Below are 6000 nucleotides of genomic sequence, written 5' to 3'. Positions count from 1 at the left end.
GCTCACGGAGGGAGGAGCCACGTGATAAGGCTGGAGTCTCCAGAGCCGGTGTCCTGAGGCGGTCACTGACTGCACTGTCGTGGGAGCCGGAACCGCAGCAGCCAGAGCTGGTTAGGGTGACGTGAACTGAGCGGACAAGTCACTCTGTCTGAGGCACTGAGGAACTTCGACGGGGTCTACAGAAAACAAAACAGGTGGGGGTCTGGTGAGCAGAACCCCGCCTGGCCACGCCCCCAGGCCAGCAGGATGAGGCGGGAGCCCTGTCCCCAGTTCACACTAAGTCACTCTGGTCAGAATCCACGCCTCCTCACGTCTCCTTGCTCCTCTATGCGCACCTAACCGGAAAGGGACTGGAGCCACCCACCCAACACAAAACCTCTAACTCAGGACTGGCTGGGGGATACAGGTGTTGGCTGCCGAGCCTATCCGCATGACTTCAGTCCCCAGGAAGAACTAATGGCTGCAAGATGGCCTCTGTCCCCCACGTGCTCAGGATGCAGGACTTTATTTTTCTTTTTTGTTTTCTTTTTTGTTTTTCGAGACAGGGTTTCTCTGTTGTAGCCCTGGCTGTCCTGGAACTCACTCTGTAGACCAGGCTGGCCTCGAATTCAGAGATCTGCCTGCCTATGCCCCCTGAATGCTGGGATTAAAGGCGTGCACCACCACCCCTGGCTAGAAATGACTTTTCAAAAGGACCCCCATCAGAGGGGTTCACAAGGCCCAACCCCAGCTGAGGGGTTATTCACGGATACCTGCTTGTTTGTGTGAGGTGGACATCAGTGGGTGGCTGTGGGGAATTGAATAGGAATGGCCACCATTAGGAGGTGTGGCTTTGTTGGAGGAAGGGGAGTGTGTCACTGTGGAGGCAGGATCCAGGGTCTCATATGCTCACGCTATACCCAGTTTAGCACACCGTTTCCTTCAAGATGTAGGACTCTCGGCTCTTTCTCTAACACCATGTCTGTCTGCATTCTGCCGTGATGATAATGGACCTCTCAACTATTAAATGTTTTCCTTTATAAGAGTTGCTGTGGGGCTGGAGAGATGGCTCAGTGGTTAAGAGCATTGTTTGCTCTTCCAAAGGTCCTGAGTTCAATTCCCCGCAACCACATGGTGGCTCACAACCACCTGTAATGAGGTCTGGTGCCCTCTTCTGGCCTGCAGACATACACACAGACAGAATATTGTATGCATAATAAATAAATAAAGTTGCTGTGGTCGTGGTGTCTCTCTTCCCAGCAAAGAGACCCTGCCTGAAACAGTTGCCTGTGCCCCACTGGGCAGCACCATACCCACGTGCACGTGAGGAACAGTAGACTCAGTGAGCTACTGAAAAGGGGGAGGAGGCTGGAGGCTCAGCAGGTAAGAGCACTGGCTGCTCTTCCAGAGGACCAGGGTTCGGTAACCAGCACACACATGGTAGCTCCCAATCATCTGTAACTCTAGTTCCAGGAGATCTGATGACCTTTTCTGTCTTCCACAGACACAGACAGATATGCAGGCAAAAAACACACACATAAAAATAAAATTTTTGAAGGGTCAAACACACACACACTTTATATTAATCCTAGTCCAGTAAACTTTTTTCAGCCCTGAACCTTGGGACTGTCCTGCAGTGGCCTTCTGGTAGCTGGCTGGGGACGCTCCATCAACCCTTGGCTCCTCCGCCCTCTGGTTCCTGTGGTGACCCAGTGACCCTTAGAGCTCAGTGAGTTTACAAAATCCCTCCCTCTCCAAGGTCACAGAAGCAATAAGGATCGCTGAGGGGGACACTCTGGCCTGTAGGCTGTGGAGCTCTGGGGTTCCAGCTCTTGTGGGCTGTCAGATGAGCAAGGAGGGTAGGCCCTGCAGGTTAGGCTGTCTGAGAAACTTCTGCTCCTGTGAGAAGCCCCAGTGAACACACCGGTTCACCACACTGAACTTGGTGGTGTCTGTCCTTTGCTCCTTTGCTTTGTCTGTCCTCTGTCCCACAGGGGTGAGGAGATGTTTGTCCACATCATTCCAAGAATAGTGCCACACAGCAAACACTGAGTGCTCTCCCTTAGCCCACAGCGCGTGGAGGGGAACTGGCCTACAACTCCAACTAAACCTGTCCCTGAGACTTTAAGTCTCCTTAAAACCATCTGTCTTCCAACTCAAGTGCCCAGAAATGCCTCAAGGCCACCAGAAAGGCCACTCTTGTACTTCTCTGGGTGACCCTGAGGTGATAAACAAACCTAACAGCTCTCAAACTGCTGTGCCTCCCAGGCCCACGACATGTGAGTGCAGAGCCAGGAACATGTGCCCCCTGGACTCTCCTAAGGGAGACCCCTAGCCACGACCTCGGGCTACATAGCTCACAGAAGGCTCAAGACATCTTCGGAACATGGGACCTGTGTCCTGAAAAGATCCCCAGGCCCCCTCACTCCATGTAAGGAACTGAAGGGCACACGTGTTCTAGCAGATGCCAGGTGGATGTCATGTTCCTCATCCAAACAAGGCTCCAGAGCTAAGCAATGTGAAGAGGCCTGAGATCACACCTTAGGGTTTTCCTTTCTGTGAGGAGACACCATGGCCACAGCAACTCTTATAAAGAAAACATTTCATTGTGGTGGCTCACAGTTCAGAGGTTCAGTCCGTTGTCATCAATTTGGGGAGCATGGGGGCATGCAGGCAGATATGGTGCTAACTACATCTTCATCTGAAGGCAACAGTAAGTGGACTGAAACACTGGGTGGGACCTTGAACTTCGGAAACCTCAAAGCCGACCCCCACAGTGACGCACTTTCTTCCTCCATCAAGGCCACACCCACTCCAAGAAAGTCACCCCACTCCTCCCAATAGTGCTTATGGGGGCAAATTACATTCAAACCACCACAGGTTGGTTCTGGGAATGACTCTTGAGTCTCTTCCCAGCCACTGGATCTGGGTCACCTGTCTCTAAACTCTGGCCCTCATGCTTGCGCAGTTGCGCAGCAACTACTCCAACCACCATCCTGTCTTCCCAGAGGCCAGAAACGGGCATCAGGTCCCCCAGAGCTTGAGCTAAAGGCAGCTCGGAGCTGGGAGCTGGGGACAGAACTCAGATGCCCTGCAAGAGCAGTCACCTTTAGTTTCTGAGCCATCTCTCCAGCCATGATCTGGCTTTTTTGATGCTGTTTGTTCACCTGCTTGTTTTTTTTGAGATCAATGTCTCTGGGTAGCCCTTGCTGTCCTGGAACTCGCTATGTAGACTGGATTGCCTCCAACTCACAGAGATCCCCCTGCCTCTGCCTCCTGAGTGCTGATATTCTAGAGGTAAGCCACCATGCCCAGCCTCTGATCTGCTCCCTCCAGTGTCAGTCTGAAGCCTCAACAGTGTAGACTGCTGACAGGCCACTCCTCAGTACACCCAGACTCACAAAAGCCTGCCTCTGTGTTGTGTCTCGGAAACAGGCGGTCAAGGCCAGTGCCGGAGTGAGCACAGCCCTGGCCTGACTCCACACAAGCCTGTGGTCTATCTTAAAACCTCCCTCAGAAAGGGCTTCCAAGGGGTTGGAGATATGGCTCAGTGGTTAAGAGCACTGACTGCTCTTCCAGAGGAGCCGGGTTCAATTCCCAGCATCCACATTGTGGCTCACAACTGTCTGAAGATCCAGTTGCAGGCGAATCTGACACATTCACACCAATACACATAAAATAAAGTTAAATAAACCATAAAAATATTTAAAGAAAGAAAGAAAGGGCTTCCAAAGCTGCCCTACCAAGTCCTCCTCCTATCCCAACGGCAGCTGCAGTTCTTGCCTCCCAGAAGCGCAGCCAACCATCTCCCAAGTGTCCTGGACATCCCCGTGTCCCCATTTCTGTCCAGGGAGACCCAGGTAAGACCTACCCCGACACCTGAAGACACCTGAAGACTCACTCCCATGAGAACCGGAGTCTCTCTCCTCTCTGAGTGTGATTTATTCACTAGCTTTCTCTTCTTCACCCTGAATTTCCTGTTCCACACCACCAACCAAGGACGGAGAGCTCATCCTAGGCTCTTCAGACAGCAGAGACTATACATGAAGCCATAACCCCTGTTCCTACTTCTTTATAAAAGGAAAACTGTCAGTCTGATGATGGCTCAGGGGCAATGGCATTTGTTGCCAGGCCTGACCACCTGAGTTCCATTCCTAGGACCCACGTGGTGGAAGAGAACCAACTCCCGCTGGTCATCCCCTGATCTCCATCTTTTGGCCTTGGCATGTGAACACACACACACAAACAAGCAATAAAAAAATGAAAAATGTAAAAGATCTTTGTCTAGGAACAGTCTCAAGACCCTCAGTTAGCCCTCAGGTAGAGTTCGGAGACTGAGCGTTGTATGTTCGAAGGCGGCGTGAGTTCAGACACTGCCTTCAAAGGCAGCCTGGTGCAGATCGGTCCTCTCAGCAGGCAGAGCCGACTCCCAGCGGCTCATCAGCCCCCTTTCCCCCAAAGAATGCTGGACTGCTTGGGCATCACCCCAGCGTCTTCCTGCACTCTCCAGCACCCACCAATGTCCTCTCAAGGAAGGGAACCCAATTCCAGCTGGATGGGCTTGGCCCGGTAGAGGCCCAACTCCCGGCGGGCGTGGCTTAGCGGTGGGCGTGGCTCTGTGAGATCACTACTTGTGTCTCTCTAGGCAGCAGGCCTGAAATTTAGGAGGTGTGTGTAGCAAAAGAGATTTTTCTGAGGGGGTATGATTCTGTTTGGGGCGCGGTTTGGGCGTGGCCTTAGTTGGTGGGCTTTGTGTGGGCGTGGTCATCTATCTGAACCTGGGCTTTGCCCAGGCTGGGTGGTCAGCTTGGTGCTCCAGACAGAGACTGTTCTTCCTCAGTGGCGCTTCCAGGTGGTGTGACCCAAGACAGGTGGGCAACCTTCTGGTGGAAGAGGGCAGAGTTTCCCTTGTATCCTGACAGGGGAAACGCCCAGCACCCTATAACACACACGACGTCCCCACAGCAGCGACGCAACCCCAAGCAGTCCACAGAGCCAAGGTTGAGAAGTCCTACCTCAGGCATACTGTAGGCGCTTAATGGGTGTTAACCGAGTGAATGAATACCTGGTGAGGTTCCAGCAGGGTGGCGGGCCATCCTGGAGATCCATCTGGGAGGGGCTGAAGGGTAGACAGCAGGAGGGACTTCCCCATGTGCCTGCAGATCCTGCTGCGGGCGTTCCTGAAGCCCACGGAGGAAGGCAGCCACTTGGTGATGCTGAAGTGTCCCGAGAAGGTCACCATGCTACCGCTGCGGTGGGAGCCAGAGCCCAAAGTGCTGCCTCAAACCTGAGTTGAGGCTCGTTAGAAAGGCGAGGGCGGAGTGGGCGGGGCCTCGCGCCAGTGGGCGGGGCCAGACCACACCCTTCTATTGGTGGCACGCGACTGCCTGTGTCAAGAGCCGGTACTGATACTTAATATTTTTCAAATTTTAAAAAGATTTGTTTTTATTTTATGTGTATGAGTTTTGCCTGCATGTATATTGTGCACCATGTATGTACCTGGTGCCTGCAGAGATCCCCTGGGACTGGAGTTAGACAGTTGTGGAGCCGCCATATGGGTGCTGAGAACCAAACCTGGGGCCTCTGCGAGAGCTGCAGGTTCTCTCAGCTGCTGAGCCATCTCTGCAACCTCGTTGACGTTATTCATTCTAAGTGAGGAGAGGGTACAGACCAAGAGGAAAGTGTGACCTCCACGTGAGTGTGACAAGCACAGCCAGCACACAAATGCACACACACACACACACACACACACACACAGTGAATGAAATTTTAATAAAATTTTAGTTCCATTTGATTAGTTCTAAGTGATGAATTGGTCAAACAACATTTGGTTAACAAATGGACTTACTGGGGTGCTTCGACCAGGTGGCTCTCAGCGAGGCCACGGAGAACCCTACACTCACGCTTGGGGTGGAGAATCTGATTACAAGCTCGGTGCTGGTATCCCTGATAGCCTTGTGAGAGAGGGCCAGCAGCCCAGAAAGGGCAAGGGCAGTTCAGCCCCACGGAATGTTCCCCACA

This window comes from Microtus pennsylvanicus, chromosome 9, assembly GCF_037038515.1.
Source record: "Microtus pennsylvanicus isolate mMicPen1 chromosome 9, mMicPen1.hap1, whole genome shotgun sequence".
NCBI lineage: Eukaryota > Metazoa > Chordata > Mammalia > Rodentia > Cricetidae > Microtus > Microtus pennsylvanicus.
Note: the sequence above shows the minus strand (reverse complement) of the source record.